At 43.5% G+C, this 11,302-nt stretch overlaps 1 protein-coding gene across 2 annotated transcripts in view; it reads left to right on the forward strand.

Moving 5' to 3' along the window:
• Nucleotides 1-3,697: 3,697 nt before the first annotated feature.
• The window catches only part of LOC116849927 (calcium/calmodulin-dependent protein kinase kinase 1), a 119,607-nt gene continuing 112,002 nt past the window's right edge, over nucleotides 3,698-11,302 (forward strand). Inside the window, exon 1 of one of the 2 annotated variants that reach the window (XM_032827595.1) lies at nucleotides 3,698-4,217. The gene's annotated coding sequence lies outside the window, so the exon portion shown is untranslated. The remainder of the gene's footprint in view (nucleotides 4,218-11,302) is intronic. The other variant, XM_032827597.1, reaches the window with a different exon arrangement.

Consider the following 11,302-nt stretch of genomic DNA (forward strand, 5'->3'; position numbering starts at 1 on the left):
TTAAGTATTCGTATTTAAAGACCAAGAAAATAGTTTTTAGATACAAATATTTAAACATAACTTTCAACATAAAATATATGTACAAGTATTGAGTATGTAGATATATTCTTTGTTAAAAGTTTAAATATTCGTATTTAAAGACCAAAACAATAAGAATGTCCAGGATTAGGTTCAAGAATTGGTATATACCTTTATCTTAATTGTCTAGTAACAGCGACGTTGCAACGTTAATCACACTGATGTAAATGTAGTATAATCGCTCGCTCCCTTGAAATTTGCGCGCTATTTATGACATGTTCCGCTGTACTTACTCGCGTTCGTAATTAAATAGTAATTACAGAGCGATGTGATGACAACGTCGGATATGAAGTTTGGAAAACAATTTATTAAGACGCGCGCGGACATTCGGCGGCTCGTCGCAACGTAGCCGAGGCGACGCGTCGATTGTCTTCAGAGGTAGATAAGTCCTTGAGGAAATGATCATTTATCTGAAACAGGTTTACCGTATACAAGCAGTCGGAATAATAGCCAGTTGACATTCAACAGGCAACACAATTTTTCTATTACGTATCATCGTGTCTACATGCTTCTGCATCGTGATAACTGATCATACTCGTCGACAGAAAAATCGTATCCTTAATCTAAATCGTCAATTCTGTAGCTGATTTTGTAGTACTCACAGTCTAAATATTACATCTCTTCTTACATGCGTGATTTTGTATTTTACATCACAAATAGTATGATCTTCGAATAATAGTTGAGATACCGTAGCGGTTTCAATGAAGAATTAATAGTCATGATGCATGAATATATCTCGACACGGTGCGAGTGACTGAAAAATCCTAGTCACTGTCGCGTCATTGGATGTTAATTATACCACTGGATGCTCTTACGTCGGTCTGTGTATGTACAGTGGGTTGCAAAATAGTTTCGACACAATGAAGTTGAGAGCTCATAAAGAACTGCCAAAACTGAGTAATTTTTTACGGAATTATATAATAATAAATGACAATAGCACTAATAATAATCAAATAATAATAATAATACAATTACTAGGCAGGTCCATCAGTAATGAGTTTCAATTTTGCCAGTTTTCCAGTGAGCTTCCAATTTCATTGTGTCCAAACCGTTTTGCAACCCACTGTACAAAAAACCTATTTCAGGCAAAGATCAGTCATAGGCATCTTATCGTAAATTTGTTTCGCGAGTGTCATCAATAACGCGAACGCACGTTGTTAGTAGTCGCGAAGACGCATTTCCGCGGGAACGAACGCGAAAAGTGTTGTTATTAAGCTGTAAATATCATCGTGACGTAATTACCATTAGCTGGCGAAACTAGCAAACTCAGCAGGTGAACACGTGCAGACATGCCGGTTCGCGCTAGATGCGAGCGAAACTTTTGCCGATCCGCGGCGCGACTGGTTGAGTGGTGGAGGCGAATCGTTAATGTGCCCGGCGGAACTTTTTAATTAGAGACGGACTTTCGCGGAGTTTCGCGGCGGTAAATCCGCGCGCGATTAAACGGGTTGTCCCATCCGGCCGCCACCGGCGACGAGCCTCCCGAGAGCGCGGGGCCAGAAGTGGCGATCGATAGATCCGGGAAAGTGGAAAGCGACGTGGACTGTGACGACGGTGGCCGCCGCGATGACCGGTCAATCGCGTTGAACTTTCGGGCCACGAGAGGGAAGAGACGGAAGGACGAGCGGCCCCGGAGGCAAACGGGGTGAGCGTTAAGGGCGGCTTTTTCGGACGTAGCGCGTTCCCCGATAACCACCGCGAAGGGATTAGCGACGTCCGGCGGCGGAGCTGCCGTCGGGGGAATATCCGCGAGTGGGTGTATCAGCCGGCACGAAAGCAGCGACGTGGCTCTCACGATCGTACGGAATTAGGTGGGTCAACGAACGGCCCCGCGAATCGATGTGTATGACGCAAGCACGCCGCCGCGGCACGCTCTGTTCACCGCTCGCAACCTTGAACGTAAACTTGAAGACGCGCGCGACCCGACGCCTCCGTCGTCCTCGCGCCGAGAAAGTCCTGCGCGGGCGTCTCGCGGCACGTAGTCCTGCGCGCGAACTTCGGATAACTGTCGATCGGGCCGGCCGCAATTAACGCACTTACGTCATCGGAATCATCGGGTCGGCGTGTCCCGGGGATTATCGAGACAATTAAAATTGGATTAAGGTCAAAAAGCAGTCGCATTAGTCGGTTGATGTGTCTTTAGAAGCGACACAAGCTAATTGGCGAGTCCGTTAACTGATGAGACTATCTGGAGGTATCTGCGACGCGAAAAGGGACGTTATTTAAAATGCCAACGACTTTAACGAGATTAGACTCTTGACCTTGAGTGAACTTGAGGGTGAAGGTGCTCTCGCTTCTCTGTGGACGATGAGAACCTGTTTGTGGCGCGGGTACTTAAGTACTTAAATCGACTACGGTCATTAGTTACATAAAAGAGTTGAAGTAATTGAGAGGGATTTCAAGCTCGCAATTTTTTACACTAAGAATAGTATCCTTCTAACTAAGAATCGCGTATTTTGTTTTCAAGCAAGTGTGTGCACATAGAAAAATACGTATTGCATTCAGATAAATGCCACTTGTTTCAAGAATTTCGGGAGTTTCACACATATCCACAAATCTGTCATAAGTTTATTACATAAACATCAAATTTACGCAAAATACATTTTGAATTCTAGAAAGTTTTTAATTTTAATCAAGAATACTCACTGAAAATAAAGATTCACATAGCCCGCCTACTACGAGCCAACTTTTTCTTCAATAAAGTTTTATAATATTCTCTTGTAAAGAGAATACAATCTTTTTATGAGTACATAATAATGAACTTTTCTCAAATTTGCGATGAGTATATTTGAAGACTGTTATCGCGAGAAAATATTGATTATTGAAGATAATTACATTACTTAAAAAAAAAGCAAAGTAAACCAAGTAATCGCTTTACTCAGTGAAATGGCATTTTTCTATGTGTGTCAAATGACCTTTTCGGAAACACTCTTAACAACTCGATAAAATTATGCAAACAGCGAAGTGTCCTCTTAGAATAAAGTCAATTAGATGCAAGGTCACACATGCGCGAACGATTTTATACTGAGAAAATAAAATAGTTAAACTAAAATTCGTTATTTTCAGCCTCAATCATATTTTTTGTAGTAACATGCACATAAAGTTATTATCACTAGCATTATAATAGAATTTAATGAAAAAGAATTTTCTTGGTCATGATTTGTTATTTCTTCATGCGGTTACAGTTACAAATATGCCAAACATTTTTTCTCAGTATACGGTAATCACCGTCATACCGAAATCTGACACTACGACCCTTCATCGAAGCTTCAATCTTTCGATCAAGATTTCGATCTTTGAGTCGGCTTAATCACGACATGGTCGTCGATCACGCACGCGATAAAATTATCCCGAAAACGCCTTTTTTTCCAAGCCGATTATTATCGTCACGGAAACCTTTAATTGATCTCAGGCGATACGGGTCAACTGTCAATTACATGGTCAACGACTAAGGCTCGGTCGGCTTGCGATCACCATCGACGTTCACGCACCCCCGAGCACCCACGTCGACTTCGGATCGCGAGTGGGTGTCACGAGTGGGGTGCGTCGGGCAAAGCGGGGGCAGAGAGGGCGTCTCTGGTGGGGATGGAATAAAATCACCGAGTCCGCGGGGAGGGCAATCCAGGACAGTCAGTCGACCGAGCGACGCGGGTGGTGACGGTCGATCGTCGGCCTTCATTCATCGGCTCCGCTTACCGAGCTCACAGAAAGCGAGGCAAAGGGTGGCTAGCGTCTTGGGGGAGAAAAAGAGAGAGAGAGAGGGAGAGACAAAGAGGGAGGGAGAGAGACACAGATAGAGAGAAAGAGAGGGAGGGTTGGATCATGCGTACGTAGAGACAAGCGTCCTCGTAGTGGACGATGCCGCGAAAACTCTCGCCCCAAACCACCCCACGACGACGAAGAGCGCGCATCACGACCAGCTCGTGTCTCAGTCGACGTTGCGTCGCGTTCTCCAGCGTGAGGAGGCAGAGCAGTTGGCCGGTCCTCTCGTCGATTACCCTCAGCGTATCGGCATCTTCGACGGCGAAGAACGTTCTCTTTCTCTCCCGCGAGTAACCACTCTAGGTTAGAGAAGGGAAACGCGAAGAAGAAGAGAGAGGCTGCTCCGGAAGGATCATCACTCTCGCCGGACATAGCGAGTAAGTAAAAGCGTCGCGAAAAAGTTCGCGATGAGAGGATCACCCGACCGCGTGCGTCGCGCCGCTCTTGCTCGCGCTCTCGCGTGGATCGAGACGTGGGGGAACAGGAGGGGCAGGCGGGACATCCACGTGTACGCGTAGATCGCGTCGGTTGATGGATCTGTTGCACCAACAGCGTCGCGGTCGTGGTCGCGACGGCCAAGTGCTGCTAATTGACCCCGACTCCGGTTTCCTTCCTTCTATATTGTTTTAATGTTAACGCACCGCGAGTTCGCGAACTTGGATCGTGCACGCAGCGCCGATCTCGACGAAACGAAAGTCCTCTGAGGTCCTTTTTAACCCTTTCCAATCTTCACGGGACACTTTGGGAACCGTATTAGATCGGGTACGCGTCAGGTTTGGTCCGTATCAGAGTAGGTATTGGAGATTGAGCATTGGCGATCGAAAATTGAGATTTGACCAATCGGAACAAAGCGAGTGGAGATACAAGAATCAGTCGATTCGTCGAATTTTAATCTCTAATTAACAATCCTCAATCTGTAGTATTTAATTCGACACGGGCTCAACGTGACGATTTTAAAATTCGTAGCTTCTCAATCCTGATTCTTGTGAGAATACAGGGCGGGTCACTTAATGTTAGACTCTAAAATATCTTTATTGTTTTTTATATTAAAGGGAAATATGTAAGAGAGAGAGAGAGAGAGAGAGAGAAATAAACTCTGTATGATCGGAAGAGATAAATATTGTGATTAGAGAGCCGACCTCTCCAACCACACAATTTATTCTTCACACGTTTTCTCCTAATATAAAACACATTCGAGATATTTTAGAATCAACGTTAGGTTACTCACCCTCTGTACCGGTACGTGAGGTACACATCTGTCGTACACTGAACATCTTTTCTCTCTCAAGTATAATCGTACATCGACTCTATGTAAACAATAACAAAACGGGAAATTTGCTATTGTAACGGAGGCGCGCGTGCTGACGAGAGCGTGTCTCCCCCAAGTCGCGATAATTACGGTGCGCGAAAACCAGAAGGATATTTCGGAAAACAACGTTTCACGCAAGGGGACTTCTCTTGTTCCTTTTAATTTCGCTTTAATTTCGTTGAACGCGCGACGTCAATAGCACCGGCTATTGCGGTTAGTATTACGACGGAAATCCGACATTACTATTAGGGCTGCGTTCGGGGAGACGCTATTTACCGCTATGAGTGTGCTCTGTCCTTGTTTGTTCCTGAAAGTTGAACAAGGACAAAGGACGCTCATAGTGCTAAATAGCGTCTCCCTGACCGCAGTCTAGGAATACCGTCGTCGCTAGCCGACATCGTGTAAGCCAATCCTACGTGATTCTAAACGTGGATCTCACGTCATCCTCTCGATTATCGCTAACGATTGTTGCTGCTGTTGCTGCTGCTGCCGCAAACGCCTGTTAGTTACGCACATCTCTCCTCACACATGCGAGCCGCATGTCACTCTTTCTGATCCTTTCCGTCGTACTGCAACGAGCACGTTTATTTTTATTTTTCGCGGTATGATCAATAAGAGTTATTTGTTAGGGGTAAATACGATCTGTTGCTTTTAACTCGAGTGAGAATAAACACACGTACACAGAGCGAACAAACATACGTTTCAACGGGAGCCATTTCTTAGTAATCGCGCGAAGTGATTTCGCGCAAAAATTTGCACCCTTGCTTTGCGAATTTTGCGTATAGTGGTCCCATTTTTGGCTGCCTTTTACAGCGAGGCAATTATAAAATACAAAGGGCGAAACGTAGAATTACTAAGTGACTTCGTGGATAAAATAATGATTCCGCAAAGTGCTCTTTATTCTCCACGGATTCCGCAAAAGGTACAATGTGAATACGGGTTTCCTTTAGAAAAGAGTTCGCTTTATACACGTAACGCACCACGTGTATACCTACATTGTACACACACACAGTCACGCCCACACACACTCGCATCATTACGTACGTATGACACATACATACACACACACATATATGTTGCTAAATGGAACATACAAACTAAAGTCGGACAAAAGTCAAAGTTGAATATAAAAGGGCTGTTATTTTGTCGCTTTTTGCTATTTTTTCGCTACTAACAGGATATATGTTTTTCTTACCTTTAATAATAATCTTATTCAGCTGAATAAACAGCTTTCTTGGCATTTAGAACGCGTCAGCTACTATTCTCCTTATTACCGTCAGGACAAAAATGCCCTTCCAAAAATCTCAATGAGACACTAATATCTTGGCGCCAAAGTTTTGATGGCATGTAATTTTTGATTTTTTGGCTAGCACTATATTATATTAATGTACTTAATGAAGTGAAAGTAAAAAAAGAGATTGTATCTTTAAAAAACAAAATTAGTAGCGAAAGGGTAAACAAGGGAGGCACATTTAATAATTCAGAACTCGCGAAGGCACGTCAAATGGGTTACTTCCCTGAGGAAATGCGTCAATATGTCGTTATTCGAAAGGTTAACGCGGGTAAGGGTGTAGCGAGCTTTTCGCTGAAGAAGGACTTCGCGCTCCAGCTCGCGCGCGACAAAATGCGCTAAATTGCGCGGAAAATTTCGTTACATTTTCTCGCACTCGCGCGAGCACTTCGCTGATGGGTTTCCGCGTCTAGTCTCCTCAGCAATTCGGGCGCAAATAGTTGCGCTGCCGGGCACGCCCGCGCCCACGAGTAGGCATCTAACGGGAGCTTTATGCGATATTTCGCGGAAATACGCGATGTGTCGTCCACACGTGGGGGTGAGGATGTATCGACGTATTTTTCCAAAGTGTGTCGTGCAGGTGTAAGCCGGTCTAACTGCGATCCATGTGTTACCGCAATCGCGCTTAACCTTCCGGTGTATACACGATGACCTCAGTGGGTCAAGGTCTGTTTTAACAATCGCGGATTCCGTGTATCCACTGCACGTTCCGAAGCCATTAGATGTTCTTTCTATCGCTTATATGCTTGGTCGCAAAATCGCTTAAGCACAAAGTCGGAAAGCGCAGCAAACCGTTACACACCGTTAACCGCTACACACTGAGAGTAAATAAAAAGTATTTGCGCGGAAAAATGGTTTGGTTGGATTAACCAATTTCTGGTGGACGATTCCGAAATTCTAATCAAAGTCACCAGAATTCAGTTGAAATTATCAGGATTTCTGATCAACTTAAGGACAATTCTGGCAGTTTTAATCGGAATTTCCAAATCTCATATTTCAACAGAAAGTCGTTAACCTCAATCAAACTTTTTCTCTCCGAATTAGTGTTTGCAACTATAATCGCACAGCAAAAGGAACAACCATATAATCGGAACCATTTTTTTAATAGGCGTTACTGTAATGTCAATGATGATAACCTTACATACGTATTGATACTATTATTTTTTGTTAGAACCATAGGGAGAAATAATTGACGCTGGAAAGGACTATAATTTGCGTGAAATTAATAAATTTTCCTCTTAGTGTACAATGGAAAGTCAGCAGAAGTTCAACCGAAGTAACAATACAAAATAAAAATAAATTTGATCTAGATAACGTGACAAAATGCTAATACATTCGATAGTATCCCAGATTTGATCTAGATAACGTGACAAAATGCTAATACATTCGATAGTATCCCAGATTTAACCATTGTAATATCGGCGTTCGAAGAATTGGAAAATCTCGCGTTTAAAGTACACTTCCGCTCCTGTCATAATCGATCACTACGCAAGTCTGTCGGTAGTGAGTCTCAATCGTGACAGTTCGCTGCGCTCTCAACTTCAATGTGTCTGAGCCATTTTGCTCACAATCAAGTACACATACATACATACAAATTCTCACGGACCGACTCGAAATCGATTTCTCCACGATGAAGACGTCGAAGTGCTTTTGCTTCTCGAGTGCTCAATGATTGAGCATAAAGAGCGAAAAAGAAGAGAGAAGAAGCTTCTTCGCGAGGAACGTAAAACGTGAAAAATTGGGAAAGATAGATAGTGTTCATCCATGGTTTCATCAAGGAAATATTGTCCTCAGACTGGCTCGAGGGAAACCGCAGTCGGAGGTACATTCAATGCTTCGGAGACATCCCGTATAATATTTTATGGAAGCAGCTGGTTTGCCGACGACCGGCTAACTCGTGCTCGCTGCTGTCCATTAATTAGCGTAAAAGAAGCGAAAGCAGCCGCCTTAAATTCATTAGTGCGCAAACAGTAGCAATCTCTTTTAAAATCCGGCCATAAATTCCAAAGGTAGTCGAGGCGGGACGTGTATCTAGCGTGTCCCGGTCGATTATTTATTAAAGCGTCTTGCGTATCCGCGTTTCTAGCGACGTTTATCTCGTTAGGCAGCAGGCTCGCCGTAAATCCGACGTCCGATTAAGAGGAAAATTCTCGAGAACTCGAAGCGTTCAGGAAAACGAGCAGAAAGGCAAGGGACGCGTTGAAACGCGAACAGGATGCGCTTCTAAAAGCCAGTTTTGACAGATGCGAAATTGCATGCAAATTTCCCGGATACTTTATCACTCTTCCTCCTCCCTCCTTCTCCCTATCCCACGGAGCAGCGCATAGTATTCATTTCATGGTAGTTTCCGATGTGCTTATTGCTCGCATTGTCGACGTGAAAGTAACAGAAGGTGGTGAAAAACAACGGAAACAATTACAGACGACGACGGGAAAGAATTTTTCTTCCGATATTTGAGGCTTTCGTGTTGTTGAGAAATGCTGGATCTGGCTACCGAATTGGGAAATGCGTTGCGTTTTTTCTCTAACGTCTCATAAACATTTCAGTTCATTTCATTGGAGAGAGGAGCAATGGACATCAGATTATTCTACTCCTTGATGAAATAAAGTGAAAGTCTACAAAATGTTGGAAACAAATTAATTTAATATCGGTCTAATATCACCATATTAGTAGTTATTATTTGAAACTTGTCTGAAGATACGAATTCTGAGTTAGATGAGAGTTTTTCAATCGAATTGCACGATTGGAGATAGCCTCATATTAATAGTTGTTACTTGAAACTTGTCTCACATGAGATACTCAGATTTTTATTCAGAGTCAGACCCAAAATTTTCACAGTTGAATCACATGATATATTCAGCTGTCTCAAAAACTCACATCTAACTTTGAACTCAAATCTAAGTAGTCTCTCACTTGAGAGTAGTTTCAAGTTACTACTATTACGGCCCATAAATGTCACATTCATCATAATTCGATGGGGAAGCTTGGATCCGACTCTGAATAAAAATCTCCCATGAGGCAAGTCTCAAGTGACAATCATTGATACAGATCCAAGTGCTGGGTCGCTTGGTCATTCGAAACATACGCATCCTCGACGCGTTAACGAGTTAGACGACCTTGATAGTTATGATCTTGATCTCTTCCACTGTGTCATACTTTTCTCTCTCTCACGACGCGACCGTCGGCCCCGTGACGTATTTTTGAATGCTGAACCATAGAAACACGAACTCGCGCATGTCCTTGTGTGACATTAGCCACGGCAACAGGCTGCGCATGATGTAATCCATTGATAATTGAACGACGTTCGATCGCTATCGCGTAAGACATTATCTGACTTTGACGTCAACTTGGCCGACGCTTCCGACCATTACGACACCCGCGCTAATAATAACGCACACGCCCCGGCCATCGGTGGAAAAAAATTGGTTTATTTCCTTCGAATAAAAGGAAGGAGGAGAGGAATTCGTTCAAGTAATCTCTCGGATTTACGGCTCGCAGCGACTTCGTTTTCGACTTGGAGTCGCGAAGCGACGACAACAGTCGCTCCCGTTATTCTTCCCGAGTCTCGTTTGCTCCTCAGCAACAAATTCAATCCGGACAGACACCCGTCAGGCCGTTATAATTATTTCGCTGGGCGCGTAATTAGACTCGGATCGCCGTGTCGACCCGAGGATTCTCATTCTCGCCGACTACCACGATCCGTCTCGACGAGGAGCGCTCGTCTGTAAGCTCGATTTACGTAACGTTATTATGCGGTGAGGACGATGTGCGAAATCCACTGTTCGGCTTCGCACTATGCGATTTTCGTCAGATGATGGCGTACGTGAGCGTGCTGAATCGGTTAATTATAACTCATCGGCTTCGCGTGGGCATCACGCGCGCTGCACACCTCCGCCTCGTCCTTCGTGTTCGTTATTTCGTTATTATCAAAGGATCATAACCGCACATATGTGCGTACACGAGGAGGATTACATACGGACATGTACATGCGGGCGCAATCCGCATGACTCCTTCCTCTTTGCGCGGAACGTCCGAGCAACGTTCGAGGGTAGTTTCGCGTGATCGGAGATCGAGAAGATGATTATATGGCCCGAGAACTTCTCCCGGACGGCGAGGTAATTTGATAATCAATTCGCGTAGATTGTCTGACGGCGGCCGATGGCCGAAAGCGAAGAGTAATGTCCTGTCACTTGCATAACTCACGACATAGTTGTACCGCTCCGGAAGGGGATGGAAATTTCTATCAATCATTTCTTCTTTTGCAACCTTCTCAGTAATAGGCAAAGTGAATAACTAAATTTCTCGTGAAATTTCGCTTGAAATTGTGCACATATAAGATCATTCATCGCGAACTATTCGACCGGAATTAATTTCAAACTCCCGTTAGTCTTTTTAATTTTGTGCAGCCGAAAATATATAATATTATCTTTATATCAGAATCCTCTCTTATATATCGCCTCAAAAAGATTCGTCGCAAAACCAAAAGGAAAATTTTTCCAAGCACATTTTCTCAAAGTTGGAAGAATTTCGTTTTTTATCTGCAGTACAAATCATATTCTTAATAGAAATTTCTTCTGGTAAGAGAGCATTCTGCTTCAAATGAATATACATTGCTCTTTTGATTCAAAAGGGAAACAATTAAAATAACACGTAGTAGATTTCCGTCTAATAATTCACTTAGTAGGAGAGAAATACATTTTTATAAGAATCTCGCTTAGAATATGAGATTACAGGAAATAGCATTTGCAACTCGAGTTCCTTCTGTTTTGAGGTGTTGGAATACTTTTCTTTTAATTTTCGTGGAATCCTCTTGAGGCCGTGAATCAGAAAATATTCGCTAAAAATAAGATTATATTTTCTGA

The sequence above is a fragment of the Odontomachus brunneus genome, unplaced genomic scaffold (assembly GCF_010583005.1).
Source record: "Odontomachus brunneus isolate Ranch 3 - 2012 unplaced genomic scaffold, Obru_v1 Obru_scaffold_128, whole genome shotgun sequence".
In the NCBI taxonomy this organism is placed as follows: Eukaryota; Metazoa; Arthropoda; class Insecta; order Hymenoptera; family Formicidae; genus Odontomachus; species Odontomachus brunneus.